The sequence below is a fragment of the Corvus hawaiiensis genome, chromosome 14, assembly GCF_020740725.1.
Source record: "Corvus hawaiiensis isolate bCorHaw1 chromosome 14, bCorHaw1.pri.cur, whole genome shotgun sequence".
Taxonomy (NCBI): Eukaryota; Metazoa; Chordata; class Aves; order Passeriformes; family Corvidae; genus Corvus; species Corvus hawaiiensis.
Genome location: NC_063226.1, coordinates 1,588,437 through 1,607,845, shown reverse-complemented (window position 1 = coordinate 1,607,845; position 19,409 = coordinate 1,588,437). Strand labels below are relative to the sequence as shown.

Sequence of the window (19,409 nt, the reverse complement as noted above, 5' to 3'; positions counted from 1 at the left end):
ATCATCTCTGTGTCTTGGAAGTCAGTTAAGGCACAGAAAATCTTGCTGCAAGTCGCTCCACAGCAAAAGCGCTGATCTTGTCTGACTGCTGATCGTTTACTGAAGAAAACTCCTCTCCCCAGGCTGACAAGTATCAGAAATCGTTGTGTTCTGTAAGTCAGAGATCCATTGTAGATAAAGCTGCAGGTTCTCTGTAGATCATCCCTGTGCTCATCAGGGCACTCATCATCCATGTGATGGTACTCATCAAGAATCCCCAAAATGCAAAAACATTTGTGAGGAGAGGGAATCCTCCAAAGCCAGAGGAGCGCTGCTGTTGTGTAGATGAACCCACACCTGCCTGAGAAAGGAGCTGAGACTGCACAGCCTGAGCCCTTCTGGCCCTGCTCTCTTGCACGTGGTGCCCCACAGGTCTCTGCCAGGCCCTTGGTTTTTCCTAAAAGCAATTTATCCTTGTTGGCCGTGCACTGAGTGAGGGATCAAGATTCCTGTACCCCTAAGGCTGACTGGATTCTCTGCACCAGGTTATCAAAGGATTCATTTGACCCATGAGGTAACAAAGCTGTTTGAATACCGGTCTAAATGATATTCTCAAAATGTGGTTTCAGAAATGCTCTTTCTCATTCTTTTTTTTTCTTTTTCCAGCCTGCAAATGGATAGTAAATGGAAGTGCAAAAGCAGAATGCAGCAGCTTATACACAGCAGAACTGGGGAATATTTTCTGGGTAGGTATTAAAAGCTGTTAGGTCAGTATTCGTGGCATCTTATCCTATTTACTCCCAGTTGATAACTCAGCTGGATGCTGGAGTTTTACTTGATTTCCAGCAACCAAATCAACATTTGAATACAAGTCTGACTTAAATAGACAGAAAATAATTATATTTAATAAGCATGTGTTAAATGAGATGTTGAATGTTCTGAACATGAGAACACAAACAAACTCTTGAGAGAACAATTGCAGAATTGAGTGTTCACTGCCATGATCAGCAACCTCCCATCTGGAACTCTGCCACTGATCTCATTCAGAGAAAAGGTAAGCCCAAAATTAGGAGGAGCTTTTTAAAAAGCTTGTATTACTTTAATTAACCTTTGCTCTTCTCTAGTTTTTCACCATGACAAGAAGATGTAGCAGCTATGCTGTCAGAAAATACTGTCAATAAAGTGTCCAGTGTTGTTGCTCTTGTTTAATGAAGCATTTTTTTTCTGTTTGAATTTTAAGTGTTTAACAGTTTAAAATACTTTCCCAGTGAAGTACACACAGATTAATATTTCATTACAAGAATTTTATTACACCACGTTCTATCTTTTAGAAAAAATCCCCCAAAAAAGGATGCAAATTTTCTCTCCATCCTCTGTAAAAACAGAAACAGCAGAAATTAGGGCTCTCTAACCCAGGGTCTAGCTGAGAACAAGGGTCTGTTGAGCTGCCAAGTGGAGGCCAGTAGGAAGCATGTGGAGAAATGTATTTATCAGTAATGTGGTGATATTCTACCATCCTCTAACCATCCTCACCAAAGGAAGGGCTCTGTTCCACAGTGCTGGTAGATTTTTTTGACTTGTTCCTCTAATCAGTGCTGTAACTCCCATTGTCTTAACACTCCCTGAGTCTGGAAGCAACAAGTTTCATTGTTAAACTTTGTGTTTTATTGAGAGCTATGTGCCAAATGAAGAATTACCTCTTTTTGCTTGTTTCGAAGCCATCGGTTGTTGGGGTTTTTTTGATGCACTCTGGTTCTTGTGTTCCAGCAATGCTGAAATGTAACTCTTGTTCACTGACTCCATGCCACTCATGACTTACAGGCCTTGATAAAAACCTGGAGGCTTTTGTGCCCACTGGAAAAAGAACTTCTTCAGTTTAGCTGTAAGGAAATACTTCCCCACATTTTTACTTTTCTATGCTACTATATCTTGTACTGTTTTACTGTTTTACTTTTTCTATATGAATAACCTGTAATGCACAAAGGATTCAAAAGCATAGAATGGATTCCTGTCCTAAAACAATGATGTTTTCAATTTTGTTCTCTCTCCATTTTCTAAAAATTCAATTGCTTTGTGTTTGCCTCTGAGCTGATGTGTTTGCAGAATTGTCTATCATAATTCCAGCAACATATTTCTATGCAGCTTGGTCAGAGCCCAACACTGTAGATGCAAATTAAGATTTTTTTTTTCCCTCATTGTGCATTGTTTTTATGTCTATCAACATCATATTTTAGCTGACATTTTATTGCCACTTTCTCAAATTTGCAATAAAATCTCGTTTTATTGACATCAATAGATGAGAAACAGAAAACCTTGTAACTTAGTGAAGTTTTATTTCCAGTTTTTTCTGAATATAGGATCCAGTACAACCATCCTCCACCGTAAAAGCTAACCTAGACCCCCAAACAACTGAATTTATTTAGAAACCTTTAGCAAGGGATGTTTCCAAAGCCCTTTGGCATGGTGTTGTTAATCACAACATCTTCTCCTCTGTCCGTCTTATCTGGACTTGTTTCAATTTTTGCCTCCTTTTAGATAATCCCATGGTAAATGATCAGCTCTTCCTCCACTTCCCTTCCTGCAGTTGTGGTTCAACCCCAGCAGCAGCTCAGCCCCACACAGGCACCAGCTCACTCCCCCAGAGTGGGATGGGGGAGAGAACCGGAGGGGTAAATGTGAGAAGACTCGTGGGGTGAGATAAAGCAGTTTAATAGGTGAAGCAAGAGCCAAGGAATTAATTCAGCTCTTCCCATGGGCAGGCAGGTGCTGAGCCATCCCCAGGAAAGCAGGACTCCATCAGGTGTGACATCAAACCAGCACACCACCACCTGCCTCGCACCAGACGTGCAGAAAGCAACTGGTCTGGGGAGCAGGAGCTAAAAGTGGAGTCTGGTTTCTTTTGGTTTTCTGGGTTTTGTTCTCTAAATACTCCTCCTCACAACCCACTGACCTCGGCCGTTCCCTCTCCCCTACGGCATCCTCATCAGACACAAACAGCAAAGGATTAGGCCCATATTCCTCTCTCTTCTGAGGCAAAATCTGCTGACTGGACAACACTTTTATGTCAGCAAGTTTGCAAAAATATTCGAGTGGTGATGTGCTAGATCCTGTAAGTGTGAATCTAGTGCAGTGCACAGCACCAAATCATATGGGAGGCTTAGGAACAGAAGTTGCCACATGTAAAATGCACCATTGCAAAAAACCCTACAGGAAGCAAGTAAAAATCTAATCTAAGTAGCTTTGTTTACTGAGGAAGAGTATGTTTTGCAAACAAGAACAGTCTAAAGATAATTATAGAAAAGTAAGAATAACAACATTTAGGTTAACATTTACCATAAAAGAACAGAAGCATATTACTATTGAAAAGGCTTGGAAAACATCTCATGAGAATGTGCCATTGTGGTTTTATACTGAAAGTTCTATAGGTTATCCTTTTTTTCCTGAGCCAAGTGGAAGAAAGATTTCTCTAAGAGTTTGTGTGCCTTTCCATATGCCACAGTTTAACAGACACTAGCAGGTCTGTTTATATCATCATTTTTCTCTCTTAAAAAAAGGAAAAAAATTGCTCTTTGCTAGTTTTCATATGTTCCCTAAAGATTTTCATCTTGCAAATAAAAGAGCTTAATTATTTCTATAATGAAAGGATTAGTGTTCCCATGAGCAGACTCTTTCTGTTCAAAAATCATTGTAGGTGTAATAAAATGCAAGTAGTTCATGACCAATGCAGCTGCTTCACAAATTACTGGAGTTAAAAAAGTAAGGAAATAATAAAAAAAACCCACCCAACCAAAACCCAAACAAACAACAAGAGAAAAGAGATGTTTAAAAGAGAGGATTAAAAATAAAACTAAAGACTAGTGCCATTAATGGATAGGGGCAATCAGGTCAAGACCACGGAGAATAAATTAGTTGAGAAAAGTGTAATACAATAGCTGACACCTAAACAACCCTCAATGTTTTTGTGGCTTTTCACTATACTTTTGCAAGAGAGTTGTAGGGGTGTATAACAGCTGCCAAGAGAATTTCCATATACTGCAGCTAAAGCACATTAAATGCCTTTGTATGTCTGTTATATTTTATTATATATTGACAAATTAACTCGGGTTTCTGTGTTCTCATTTACACTGGTGTAGCTATTGACTTCAGCTGGTTCAGGTTTTACCCCTCTGAATGAATGAGGGTCAGTGTCTAGCTCATGGACAAAAGTCACCTAATGAGTATGGCATCAAAACACTGCAGCAGCTCTGGTTGCCTTCAAAGCTTTGTGCTTGGTTTAAAGGAAAAGCCTGACGGGTTCAAGTCAGTGAAGAAGAGGAGTTCCCAGAGCTCCCTTGTGGAGCAGAGCTCTACCACACAGGTGAAGTTGGCTTCCATCTGTCCCTGCCTGACTGCAGGGCTCTGCTGCAACAACAGGCTGAGGAGACAAAGCACTTAGTGTGGGGACTGAAGAGCTTTCCTCTCCTTCCCTTTATTGTTTTACAATCCTTTCCTGCTAATGCAGGAAGTCTCTTTATGGCTGTGAGACTCTCACAGCTCTAAACTGCTCTTGTGTTTTCTGGGGACTTCACAAGTTCCCAGAACAATTTAAACTCAGTACGGTAAAGGAGATTTAAAAGTTCTCTTCCTTTTTCTTACCTTTCAGGAAGTAGCATCAACCTGTCCTTTAAAAATGAGTCTACATTTATGATTCAATGCAGTGCAGCAGCCCAAGGGCCAGCCCAGAGAAGCTGCTATAAATCATTCAAAGCAGGGAGATAATAACACTCTTATTTAAGATCTCGTTATATATTATGCATGTTTATAAAACAGAAATAAGTGTCTCTGACTGAGCACTAACATCTCAACCTATTTTCAAAACTCTTTTCTGTGACTTATGTAGTCTTTGATCAATTTTCATCACTGTTCAGTGAACAACTTTATGTTTACTTATCTGAAGGGGTTTTTAGAAGTATTTATAATTAAAGTAAATCCAGTATGTTTTAACAGTAGACTTGTGTCTTGCCATTGTGGAAACACTACTTTAAAATGCTGAATTTTGTCTTATGAAACTATAAATCTATACCTAAAGGGCTGGTTTATGCTTTATCTCACCCAATTTAACTGATACAAGAAGATGCAATCCTGTCACCAGTTCCTCCTGTCCCTCTCTTTCCTCTATTACATTCTATTTAGCAGTCATGTAAAACATGAAATGTAGAAAAAACTGAAAACTGATTTAACAACCCTCCCCCCATATACTGGTTTTCCATCGGATGAGTGAACTGAACTGACTTAATCTTTAACATTGAATGTAATGCACTGCAAGCATCAGGGGAAAAAAGAAACTGTGTCTTTCCATGGAAGTTTCCAGTTACTTGAGTTTGTATACGCTGCAATCACGCTCTAAATTACTGGATTGCTAGCAGGCTTCTGACTCCCACTTACTGTGTATTTTAAACTATTCTCTTTAAAAGGTAGAATGCAATTAGAACAGCTTAGCGAAGTCTTTGTATTGCCACGTTTAACCTTTCCAGAAACTTTGGTAGTACGCTGTGTTTTTGTGAAGTATTAGTGCTGGCATTAGGAGCAATTCCTGATTTATTATTATGTGTCAGTTTAATTAACATGCTGTTTCACTCCCTCTTCCAGATTGTTAATGAAGATGTTAAATAAACAGGACCAAACAGTGATCCCTGCAGAGCCCCACCAGACACCTCCCACCAACTTGATACACTGCCATTTTTCATTACCCTTTATTTGCACTCAGCCAGCCATTTTTAAATCCAAGTGACAGTACTCCATGTCCAAGCCAATTTGAATTAATTTTGCAAGTAGAGATTTTGTAAGACACTACATCAAGTGTTTTACTCAGACCAGATATATTACACATGCTTTCATCCACTAATTTTCTAAAGCTATCAGAAAAAGCAATCAAGCTTTGAAGATTACTAGTGCACCCAGCCAGCTTTTTGCTGGTTTATTCACTTACAAAACCAATCTTGGCATTATTAAAGATTTGCCACTCCTTCAGCTGATGACTGATTTAAAACAATGCATCTTTCTAATCCATTACCTTCCCAAAATAACATATAGTCCTGATTATTCCTCCTAAGTGTTATTTTAGGGCTGTATGGCATGTGAGTTTAAATTGTGATTGGCAGACAGATATTTTTCTTTAAAAGGATCCGCGATTTCAGTAGCTTAGCTTATGTTTATTTTACATGCTTCCAGCTGTTAGCTTGTATCAGCAGTTATTCCTTATTCCCAGTATGAAAGCAAGTAGGTCCTATGACACCTCTTTAATTATATCAGTGAAGGAACAGCAGACTGGCAGCAGAGGCAAAAAATACAGTAGAGCAGGATTAGTTCTCACAAAACCAGATTTATTTCTTACAGCAGAGGAACATGTCAGTCAAAATAAACTTTCTCTCCGTATTTAATATATTCCTTCCCTCTCTGTTTTATTGCCTACTCATGCTATAAATTGTAATACTTAAGACTTCTAGTCAGAATTGGGGGGTTTTTTTCCCTCTTTTGGCATGTCCATTCCTTATTCTTCTGTCTCCCTAAAGCTGGAACCATTTATTCAATACGTGTTCCCTTCCCAACAACCTCCTGTGGTAGGGAAGTGCTGTGTTTGTTTTCCAGGTGTGGTTTGGGGCACAGAGAAACATGGTGCCTTCAAGTTGCTATAGACTCTTTAGTAAAATTGGGAAGGTTTCAGGCATTTTTTCCTCCCAAAGCCTGGCCAATATCCTGGCTACTAAACTGGGCTTTTTTTACAGCTGGCCCTACTGAAACACTTTCCCATTCTTGCCAGTGTCATACAAACACAGTTCTTGGTTATTCCCTTACCTGGGGCTCTGTTCTGCCTCTACTTTGTTGATGGTGTTTTTACTGAAATGAGTCCAAAACATTTACTGCTACATTTCTCTAAATTTTTCATGCTGTTAAGTCAGCTTGTTCAGGGTAAAATTTTCAAGCTGAAATGTCACACTCAGAAGAATGCTGAGAGTTTTGCTGACTTTTGTGAGTTTCGATCACTAGGATCCTACAATCGGTGTATTCTTACTGAATGCGGTTTTTCTTTATTCCTTTACTTAATTTTATTTATCAAAATTAATGGTCTCTTGATTCAAGTCTTTCAGCTCACAGTGGAATGACTGCATCAGAATACCCAGTGCTTAACTCCTTTGCATGTATGCACGTGTGCATGAAGGCAAAAAGGCACATTGATTTTCTTCCCAATGATAAGAGAAACAAAGGTCATAGCTCCTCACACTCTAATTTACGCAAGAGTAATGCACAGAATACAGCAGAGTTCACTTAATGAGGATGGAACATGCAGATGAGTGAAAAAGTGTATCACTTTCAGTTTTTATTTCCCAGCAGAAAGAATACAAAATAATACAATAATATAAAATATCTTTTAAAAGTATCTCTGATTAAGACAAAAGCAGAGTGTATAATCCTCTTTTGAGCTGGAAACAAGGAACTCAGGCCTCATTTTCCTTTGCTCATCCTTTGGAATATCCTGCATTAAATGCTTCCATGCTTGTGAAAAACTGGGCACATGCCTTGGGCTCCTGCCTTGCTGAGGTTGCACTTGTGGGACGATGCTGTTTCACAGAAATACTCCTGTGCTAATGTGCTGCTGCCTGCTCTGATCTTCCCTTCCCCCTCCCCAAGACAAGCCAGGACTTGTCCCAGCCATGTGCTCTGAGCTCCTTTGTTCCAAGCGCGGGCAAAGCCAAATGTTACCCAAACTCTTTAGCAGAGTCTGATTGGCCAGTCACCCCGGGTCCACCCCCAGTCCGCCCCTTTCCCCTTCTCCCAATAAAGGAAGGGCCTGCGACGGGGCCCGCCCTCTTTGGCTTTGCAATCCTTCTGTGAACATCTGTGTGTTTCTGTTTGAAAGCTTCTAATTGCAGGAATTAGCCAAACCGAAGGCTATATTTCTCCCTCTTTGCTTCTGCTGGTGGTATCAGCTTTGCAGCTACCATTTGCCTCTTTCACAGCTACTGAAATGCTGGATTGCCCGTGCTACCTCTGTGGGCTGCTCGAGGCTTTTTAAGGCATTGAACTACGAGCCTAGCCGGTAAAAAGCTGTGCGTATTCCACACTAATGTGCTTTCATGGCTCTGGAGGCAGACTGCTGGAGAAAAACCAGAGGTTTGTGCTAATCAGTGTCTGTAATCCTTAAAAACAGAGAAATTGCTGATTAACTCAAAGTGATAAGAAATGTCTGGTGTCTACAGCAAACTGCCTGGAGTTAAAAGTCTCTCCACTGAATGACCTTCTGGAACTTGAAATGTGCATTTACACTCATACTCAGCAGTGGTTTTCTAGTTTAAGATTATGTTGTCAGTTGTCTTCCAAGACTGCTTTTTAGTTCCTCTGCTGCTCTGCAGAGCTTTTCCTTACCCCGGTGTTAGTGACAGAGACACAGAACAGACAAGGCAAAGGACAGAGATAAAAAAAGAACATTGATATTACTGCAGCGAAGAAGTCATGAACAGTGTCTATTTAGAACATTCAAATTTGTATAGTCCATTGTTGAAAATGAAAGTTCTGCTCTTTGGAAGGGATTTATTGTATCTAAATGGACAGGTATGGATTTACTGTAGGCTTGAAAGGCTAAAATGAGTTTTGCTCCTGTGCATCCACATATCTGGGTTTGTGTCTTATCTTCATTGGTGACCTGCCTCATATCTGAGTCCCTGTTCTGTCAGCTCCTTCTGAGCCACTCACATAATTAATAGGCAACAAGTACAGAAAAGTTCAGCCATTATTTCTCTCCTTGAAACTGTAACGGAGGCTTTGGAAGCAACTTAATTTTCAACAATGGGGTGCAACTTGCACTCAAAGCAGAAATAAAAATGCCCATTTCACTCTGTAATTGAATTTAATCTCCAAATTTGGCACAGTAACTCCTGAGAGGTTAACTGAATTTTCAGTTCACCAAACAGAAGTCTTTAAAATGTTTATTGGAATTTTGCTCAGATTTTCTCATGTTTCATGGAGTTTCTGAAATAGTTCAGCCCGATGTGAAGTTTTAAACATCTGCCAAGCATCTGAGAAATAGAAAACTTTTGAACATTCAGTAGTAGCTGCGCAAGTGTATTTCTCTGCATTCATCATGATCTAGTGAGTTTAGACGATTGTTCATAGACACCCACTGAATGTTGTTTTCTGAAGCTTCTAGACATATTTTGATGAAAAAATAATCCACAACTCTGCCTCTCTTTTTAAAACGAAAACATCACAGTTGTTTTTTCTGTGCTCTCTCCTCATCTATGATCAGAGCAAACCACAGGGTCAGGGTAGGGCCTTGTGTGAAAAGTTTGAAGTGAGAAAATAAAGTTGTGATGAGGCATATAAATGGTGGGAATATAAAATTGGAGATGGTGAACACTGAAGGTTATGAACTGGGGATGATGCAGCTGCATTAACATCATTAGCAGATAACACTTTAGGAAGGGACATTTCTATCTGCAATTCTTTAAAGGAATCATGACTATGGTGTTCTAAAGACAGAAATAACTTCACTTGTTTGTATTTGGTCATTACTGTTTAACTCTTACGTTTCACTATTTTTGTCCCAGATATTAGAGTTGGCTAGAAACTTAATCTAAAAAATTCAGCATATCACACCTCCAACCAAACTGAAATTCTTACATATTAGTGTCATTTCAGGAGCTGGAATTGCCTGAAAAAAATACAAAATGAGAAACAGGAAAAAAAATCCTGAAAGCCGCCCACACGTGTGAATGTTAAATCATTCGAGTGTTTAGCCTATGGCATTCTGTGGTGAAAGGACGGTGCCTCTGCCTTCCTGTCCTGCTTTTCTGTCCGGTGGGGTAAGAGATCTATTTTCACTTAAATTTTGTATGCATTTGCTATCTGCTGTATAAATGGCTAAATGCTGAAAGCAGGTAGACATGGGAGAATCTTTATCATGAGAGTTTTTGTTGGAAGAGGAATGTCTGCATTCCCTTTTCTTCATATGGCCATTTGGACCCAGTTCCATGTTCTCCCTCAAAAGCTCTGCAGTGTGCTCCCAAGTCTTTTGTCTAAAGTTCCTGGAGTAACTTCCCGTTAGACTGGGAGGAAGAAATGTCATTCACAGCTTTATTAAAAATATGCAGTGCCTATTACTTAATTAAAATCAAGCCTGATATAAACTTAGATTGCATCTGCCTGATAAGAGACGGTCTACAATTCTCTTATCATAGAAACTGTTGTGTTTGACTGTGTTTTCCCTCTATTTTAGAAATGAAATGTTGAATTAATGAGCTTCTTCCTCCCCTTGGAGTCCCAAAAGCAAAGAAGAAAACAATATCCATACCCAAGAATTTCCCGCAGTACTGAAATATATTTGTGCTGTGTTGGCTTTTCTGTATTTTTCATGCTTCTTTTTTGTTTCTAACAAAACTGGTTGCTTACCCAAAATCTTATGATAACTTCTAGACTACAATCTATTTCCAGCGTCTTTATGAAAGAAAAGCTCTGTCATTATGTTCCCAAAGGGATGTACTAGTAAACCTGAAGTCTGGGGAATAAAATTGGAAGATTACTGTTTCTTGTCATATATTTCTGTTTTATGGTGTTGAGTATGCTGGAATGGCTTAGTGGGGAGAAAAAACAACAGCAGCGAAGGGAAGTAGCTATTAATGTCCTATCAGAGCTTGATGGGGCTTGATATAATTAAAAAAAACAAACTTGTGATATCTCCAGCAATTGTAATTTCAATTATTTGCTAGCTAAAGGCAACTTTCACCGCTCCAAGTTAGGAAATCATGTAAATAGACTAATTAATATAATTTGCCTTGTGCTCCACTAAGAGAACAAAACCAAATATTTCATTCTTTAAGAGAAAAAAACCCCATGGTGTAAACCAAATATTATAAATATTCAGCCCATTCATAAAGCAAACATTCCATATTACAAGACATCCTCAGCATTTCTAAGGAATTCAGCACTATTTAATGAAATTATGATGGCTTGCTTCAGCTTTCCAACTGCATGACAATGAAAGGGAAGTGCTCCTTTGTGTGGATTAAAGCGAGCTCTTTTACAAAACGCTCTGGAACACATGTACAGCGGGGGGCCAGCAGATAGAAAGGAGGTTTCATCATCTTGTATCTGCAGCCCTTTAATATCAAGGGACTTCCACAAAACTTAAAATAAGTCTTTGAACTATTCCATGCTGTGGTGGTAGAAAGGTACAATAAATAATATTTCTCTTTTTCCTCGTGTGGAATGAAGAGATAAAGCTATTTATAAAACTGTAAAGACTTACAAATAATTCTAACAGGTTGTCATATGTTAATGTCAGTGAGAATTTAATCACCCAAAGTAAAAAAATCTATGTTATTTTTCTCCAATCCTATCTTATTTTCATAACTCTTTCTATTGACAGATTCTCTTGTGATGGTAAATTAAAGGAGTGCCCAAGACCACAAAAATGTAAAATCAGAAAAAATACAGGGACTGACCCAGTCAGTTGTTTTTAAACCATGTGGCAGTTTTATTTTTTGTTCTTGTAGCATTTACAGGATCTAATGAGGAGTCATTGTGCTCAGCGCTGTACACCTGCTTAACAAGAAAATAAAGAGGTAACAAATCTGTGAAGATCAGATTTATATAACAAGTAGCAGGATTTCTGTATAAACTCTTTTGTGGAGTTGTTGGTGCAGGAATAAGCAACCTTGCTTAGGAGCAGAACAATTTTATTCATCAATTTATTAATAAAGACTTTTATGACAGCTGCTTACCCAAAAAGATGTTCAGTGATGGGTTCAGTTTGCCATCTGGGATTGGAGTGCCCTGAATTCTTTGGCTTTTAGCCACTTTCACTCCTGTTAGAAGGAGATGCATCCATGGGCTTGCCAGGTGATCCCATAGTGAATTAGACTTTATCCTCGGAACCAAAGAGGAGTTTTAGAGAACAGTGAAGACATGCATGATTTTTAGATTTGTAATTTTATAATTTTCTCTCAGTAAATCCAGCAGTGGTCAGGTTCTTGTCCAGAGGAGACTGGACATCCAGCATTCCTTGGCAGCCTTTATCCTGCATCCAAACTGAAGTGAGGAAGGCTTATGCCAAGCTTGCCATGCTGTTTGTCATGGTAAGTATTAGAAAAACGAATCCTAAAAATCACCCTACTCTCTCACTCAAAATAATTTTATGCTGTTGATTGAACTGATGGCTCTAGTTGTCTTTTTCATAGCATATGAGCCATACACAAAATTGAAATGTGAAATTTGACTCCCTCTATTTCCCTTGATCCTGTAAAGCCCTTCTTTGGGTCAGTGACAGGTTGCCACTGCAGAAACCCCTGTCCTGAGTGATGATAAAATGTGAAATGTCCTCAGATCTGTCTGCCAGCCAAGGAGCAGAGCCCTGTGTGCTGCCTCCCAGTCCAGTCATGTGGGAGAGAAGCTGTAAAGTTTCCTTTCTATTCCTAGAGGTGGCCTGCTGCAATTGAAAATGGAGAGAATAAAACCTCAAACATATAAACTGAGCACAGTGGGTCTGAACCCTTTTGTTTGTGCTGAGGACATTCATCTCTCCCTGGGTTTTTAGAATATGATTTTCATTTCCCTCTCCCTACATTTCACAATGTAGGGTTTCTTTCCAAGCCTTTTAAAATGAGGTTTTTTGCCTATTAGAAATACAGAGGTTGATTTATATTCCTGGGCTCCCTGATGAAAGGCTGGCTGTCTAATGGCGTGGGTTTGGTAGCTGTGGTACAGTGCAGAGTGTTAAGGCCGTAATAGGAAATCAAATAGTTCATTTCACAGCCATCAAGTACATGCTGGGCTGCCTGACTGGTTTATGCTGCTTTATCTTTGAGGACATAAAACCTATCCTTACTTTATGAAAACATACTTCGTGTTGGATAATCATTTCATTTACATATAAAGGTTACACTTAATAAAAATATATGAACCAAAATTGCAACAAAGATACAACATCATAAACCACCTTTTTTAAAGTGTGCTGGTTTTTCCCCTTGAAAGGCTTCATTGCTTTTAAGACAGGAGATATTGCTTCAGAACTAAAGATTTAAAGCTTTTTTCTTCTGCCTGTAGTAAAAGTAATAAAGCTTTTTATTGTACAAAGACTGTAAATATATTTAGCAATAATTTCAACAGCTGGAAGTGTCTAGATGTCTGTAGTGGAAATACAAGGATCATATTTACCTAGACTTGGCCTTGAAATTTCTATAACCCCTTTCTTTCCACCTGAGCAGCACGGAACAGTTATTGTCTGTTATCTTGTAAACACTGCCAGACAATCTCATGGAGGAAATGACTCCTTGCAGTCAGAAATAAGATACTGCTGGAGCAAGGGTGTTGTGGGTATTTTCTGTTGTCATTGTTGGTGACAACTGTTTCCTGCAAAGAGGCATCGTTCCTGCAGCCTGGCACCAAACCCAAAGCTCCGCCAGGGCTCCACAGAGCAGAGTCTGATGGCAGAGAATTCCGTGCCCTGGAAGGTGCCCCATGAAACGTGACATCCTAAAGTAATGGATATTGCTTTGAGAATCCATGGCAAGAACCACAGAGAATGTGAGGAGATTGGTCTTTATCATTGCTTTTGTTATTCTAAATGCATGAGGTACTTTGAGTCTGGTAGAGTAGCAGATTTAGGGGAAAGGTAAAGTTCTCTGTCTTTCGAAACAGAGAAAGTTGAGAAGCAAACTATCTATTTTCATTCCTGCCAACACCTCATTGCCTTTCTCAGTAAATAGCACAGTCAGGGTTTCATCCCTAAATCAGGATTAATATATTTCCATTCTTTCAGTTTCATATGGTACTTCTGTTGACCCAAGAATACAAACATGCTTTCAACTCCTAAGCCTTATTATCCTCTGAGGAATGTGTACAGAGAGACCAAGGTACTCTGTAAGCAGTGGAGCAGTGTGTCTTTCGACTCCATCTATGAAGTAATTACAATTCTTCTATCTTTGTATGATGGGAAGTATAACCAATTATTGCACAGTTATAATCACGAAATAGAAACAAAATGCATGCACTGGCACTCATTCCTTGTGGGAAGAGCAGGAAGCAGTAGTAAGTTTTGATGAGTGCAGTTAGAATGTCTGTTGAAATTTCTTTGTATCTGAAGGATAAGTACTTGCAGAGTTTCCAGGAAAAGACTTTAAAAATTCCAAAATTTTAGTTAGCTCTTCTGAAGTTGTTCTTTTGGGGATTTTTTCAACCTAGGCCTTTCAATCACTCAGATTTTTCTGGACATAATCTTTTATCCTAGCATGTAGAATGTTTCTTGTGATGTCCAACCAGTGCAAAATCTACTCTTCCTGGTGAGCTTCAGAACATCAGAAACTTGACAGAATTGGGTGCAGTGCACAGAAAGAGTCATTGCACAGCCCTTTATGAGGAGCCCAGCGTGTCTGGGCTGTGGTGGAGCTGCAGCAAGGGAATTTCTGCAGCCCCCAGCTCAGGGACACTGAGATGGACACACTGGGATCAGTCCACTGATGGAATCCCAGCCTGGCTGGACGAGCAATTCCCAGTGTCAGTGCTGTGCCTTGGGAGTGCCATGTGGAAGGTCTGGGTTCCACTCTGTAGAAAGGAAATGTGCTCAGTGGAGCACAGGTTTGGGTGATTCTTGGGTGGTGAGGAAGTGGGTGACCTAAAACGTTTGTTTATTCTCCTACTGAATGGTTTTGATGACCTCCTGTTAGAGGTTTCTTTCCTCCTCAGCTGACCTCTGCTCTGCCTTTTGTACCCTGAGATTGAAAAGACTGTCCTGAAACAGAGAAACTCTGATGAACAGAGCAAGCATTTCACTCGAGAAATTTTAAATTTTGACTTGTAATACTTCACAGTCCCAAACAGCATGAAAAAATGATATTTTTATGTCTCAAAAGGTTTTGAGACAATACTGAAACATCCAGGTTTTGACAGCATCTTGCCAGCTACTTGAATTTGAAACAGGAGAAAAGTCTGTAGAGAATACAGGAAGAGTGATGATAGTAAGAAGGAAATGGGTTGTGTATTGTTAAAAAAACGGACCCATGCAAACGTGCAAGAGTAATGGAAGGTATCAAATCAAGACAAGTGTAATTGTATTGATAATAAGTTAGGTTAAGACACTAAAGTTTCCTAACAAGGCTGGAGGGGGAGACACCTTTCTGATGGATGAGAAGACCACCGAAGTGAAGAAAAACATCTGTAAAATAACACATCTCTCATTTTTTAACAATAGCCATTTTAAAAATTATTATTGAAACAGATTTGAGCAACATCTCTTGGTATCAGTGCTAAATTTTTTTGTAATAGGACCAAAATCTGTATGCCAAGAATTTTTAAATTAAGATATTCAGTGGTACACTTCAGTAGAAAGTAGAAAAGCATTTAAAAAGTAGACATCAGTAGTGATTAGATATGTCAATTAACATAGTGTAAACAAGCATGAGCTTGTGTATTTCTGTGAAATTAAATCATACTGTCTCAGCAGTGGATAAAGTTACTTTATTTACCTCTGAAAGGTAACTGTTCCATGGCTGCTAGATCTGCAGGTGATCTATTATACAAGCTATCAGATATAGACAATTACATTATCAATTACATTATCAATTTATATCTTAAATCTGTGTAGGATTTACGGAATTTGATTTTAGGAAGCATACACTTGACAAGACCATTTTTCTGGTATCCTTTGGGGATGGCAACCGAGTTTTGGTTTTGTAAAACACAATCACATGTTCAGCTGATAGAAATTGAGGGTGATATTAATGCAATTAGATCTGGTTTATCAAGATTTTATGCTTCTGAGTCTAAAATGCATCAGTAAGTCTAATGTCCACCTGGCTTGTCTTGAAATAATTCAATATATTATATAATACCAGATTTAGGTCTCCAATTTGGGTAATTAAAATCATAAAGATACTATCCCCTAGGAACACAGACCTCTATTGATGAAATATTGATGAAAGATGACAAAATATCAAGAGGAGCTGAAAGCACCTGCACAGGAAGATTTGTTTGATAAGCAGAGACGACTTTGCAGGAGGTTGCAGCAGTGCAGAAGGCTGTAGCACTCACAAGAGCTTGGGCTTGGGTTGCAGGGAATAAACTGCTGAAAGTGTGGCACTGAACAACCACAGCCACCTCAGCACACAGGAGCAGTGGACTGGGGAAGGAATGAAGCAGGTTTAAAAAAAATATTGCAGGCAGGTCCTGCTGCCCCCTGGGAAGGAGTTCGGTGTGATGGGGCTTCATAAATAGATGTGGCTACTTAGATGCAGACTGTTAAAATTGCATAACTTTGTACTTCCTTTAAGGCTTTTAATCCTTCCCTCATCAAAGCAAATTAAAGTTAAAAAGTATAGCAGCTGAAGAGGAATTACCACTGAATAAGGCTGATTGTTGAAGCTGAATGGGTTGCATAAGAATGACCTAAAATACTCTTTCTTTTTTGTTTCCATACCCAGGATAACATGGAATGAGCATTTCTGTGCGTGTTTCCTGCAGAGGACTTTGCTCGCTCCTGCACCTTCGTGCCACAGACAAATCTTCCAGCTCACAGAATGGGGATAATTAGAATGGAAGAAATTTTTATGGTTTGCAAGGAATTGGATCAATCAGTTTTGACTTGGAGACTTTCATTGCCATTTATTTGATAGTTAGAAGCATCAGCATCTCAGAAGTTAATGATCTGCCTAAATAATGGGGATTGTAGAAGACTGAATGTTACTAAATTAATAAATATAATAAATATTAACTCTTTCACTGCAAGTATATGCTCCCTCTGAAATTAAAGATGAGAATAATGCTGGATTTTCAGTTCAGAAGTAATGGTTTCATATATTCCTAAGATCCATTCTTTATTTATGATATTGATATTCAGAACAGAGCTGTGTATTATATTCATAATGCCCATCTGGGCTGTGCTTTCATGTTAATTGAGAGACATTAATTGTGCCTCTTAAAGTGGAAATGGTCTCTGTCTTCAGGTTTGGGTTTGTTTAGCAAGTTTAGGACAGTCTGATAAATGTGGAGAAAATATTTGCTCCTTATGTTTATGGTGAAACAGTGAAAGTTTACCATCTCCCCGGGTAATTAGCTTTCGATGCAGGAAATATTTGGGGATGATATAGGATTTACTGAACAAAATGGAAAGTATGATGAGAGATGAAATGAATTATAGACAAGTGAAGGAAATGGGGAAAGTTTTAAGAGAAATTGTTTTATATAGAATAGTTATTATAACAGTCATTAAAACAGCAGTAATAAAATTATATTTATAGCTGAATAAGGAGTCTCAGTGTGATTAAGATATGGAAGTAGCTAATTGGACTGCTGAAATATTAGGATATTGAAGTGATGAAAAGTATACAAATGAAAATAAAAGTGCATAAAAATTAATGAGGAGACTGAAATAGGAAATGGAATAAAGGAAAATAACAAATGAAGCAATGTATAATGAATAAACACATAGCTGGTAGACAAGGAGACAATAAGGACATTGGAAAAGTGAAGGGATATTCAGTGCCTCAGAGCTCCTACTTTTGCAGAGCCCTTGCTCAAGTTCAGCGTTTGGGTTTCTGTGTGTAGAGAAGGATGATTTCTCCCATTCCATAGGATCAGGTTGCTCAGTGCTCCCCATCCACCTTGGCCTGGAGCACTGCCAGGGGTGAGACAGCCCCAGCTGCTCTGGGCCGCCTCTCCCAGGGCTCCTCACAACCTTCGCAGCGAAGATTTTCTTCCTAAAGTCTTGTCTAACCCTGCCCCTTTTCAGTCTGAAGCCATTCCCTGTGTCCTGTCACCCCAGGCTCTTGCACAAGTCCCTCCCCAGCTCTCCTGGAGCTCCTTTAGGCACTGGAAGGGGCTCTGAGCTCTCCCTGGGGCTTTCTCTTCCCCAGGATGAACAACCTCCATTCTCAGCCTGTCTTCACAGGAGAGGTGCTCCAGCCCTTTGAGCATCTCTTTGCTCTTTCTCAGTGGCAAGGTAAGAAAAGCAGTTCTCAGAATATAGTATATTGAAAGGTTTGTGGATAAGATTATTGTAAATTCTTTGACTTGTGTTTCAATTCTTTCAAGATTCTTATAATAATTTTTTTGAATGTATTTTCCAAGCTTGGAAGATTTGGAAAAATACTAACAATTTGGAAAACATATAAAACATTTACTACGAGAATTATGAGATTTGCTGCACACTTCTATCTGTGGCTTTGCAGTGATAAATTCAATAGAATTGTTACTGCAATTATACACAAAGTTTATGCTTGCACATAAATATGAGATGAACTCTCCTGCCAAGCACTTTAAGTAGCAGCTGATGTTTCATTATATCCCTGATTTATACCAACGAGGTAAGATATTTACTGTTAACTAACTCTGTAAATAATTTTGGCCTCTGAGATACCTTGATGTGAAATATGGTCAGGAATGAAAAACAAAACAAGGTATTTGGATTAAAAATACTCTTTTATTGCAAGCAAACAGCTTTACCTATATTAATCCATTTAAACTGAACCCTGTTTTATACAGAATTATCTGATTCTCTTCACTATATGTAACTAGAAGGGCTAAGCCCCAAAGCTCCATTCTTACTGCATGTTGTGTTAAACAGACATGGTTTCAGCAATTTCCATTCCTTGTAGGAAAACGTGGAATTTAGATTTAGATGGCCACAGGACCTTTAGTTTTAGATGACTTTTTTTCCCCTGAGAACTACAGTTTTTATCATGACCGGTGTGATATTGTCCAGAAGGAAAAAGTGTCCTACCTGTCAGAAAGCCAGATTACTGCTCTCAAATGTGTGTTAGGAAGTTAGACAGTACAGAAAACTGGATTCCAGCAGGTGCTGCTGCAGTGTCTGGGAACTGCCAGTGCAAAAGCAGCCTGGCTGTGGTTGTAGGACTGTGTAACACCGTGATGAATTCTGTGCACCCTCACTGTCTGCTGCTCTGTTGTGTTTCAGGTACTCACAGTGCTGGGTATTTGTGAACAGCACCGAAAATTGGGTATTCACTGGTGATATAAATAAAATCAGCAACTGAACACGACTCTGAGAGCAAGTGAAATAAACCACGGAACCAGATGTGTATCGACTTCCTTTCTTTCTGATTGTGTAGTGCTGCACTGGAAGGGACATGAAGAGGTCATTTAGTGCAGCTCTCCTTGCTACAACAAGCTGAACAGATCTGTGTCATTTCTGAAAGGTTCTCGTCCAGTTTGCTACTAGGGAAACTATCAGAGCAGTCCTTTGGATTAGCCTTGCTATTAGGATGGTGGTGCTATTAGGATATTTTTCCTCTAATGTCCAGCTTTGAGCTTCCTTATGCCTTTTAAACCTATTGCTTATTCACTGTGGCCATGAGGAACAGGTAATTCCATTCCCCTTTGCAACAGCTTTTCATTTTCCTGATGACTGCTATAATGTTGTGTCATTTTTCTGTCTTTAGGCAAAC

The 19,409-nt window shown here is 39.1% G+C and overlaps 2 long non-coding RNA genes across 4 annotated transcripts in view; both read left to right on the top strand.

The window, feature by feature from the left end:
* The window catches only part of LOC125333491, an 80,003-nt gene extending 62,207 nt beyond the window's left edge, over window positions 1-17,796 (top strand). For all 3 annotated transcript variants that reach the window (XR_007206881.1, XR_007206883.1, XR_007206882.1), the window contains 2 exons: window positions 646-725; window positions 16,428-17,796. This is a non-coding gene — a long non-coding RNA (uncharacterized LOC125333491). The remainder of the gene's footprint in view (window positions 1-645; window positions 726-16,427) is intronic.
* Window positions 17,797-17,847: 51 nt separating this feature from the next.
* On the top strand, window positions 17,848-19,039 carry LOC125333223. The gene is made up of 2 exons (XR_007206806.1): window positions 17,848-17,944; window positions 18,920-19,039. It is a non-coding gene; the product is annotated as an uncharacterized LOC125333223 (long non-coding RNA).
* Window positions 19,040-19,409: the final 370 nt, after the last annotated feature.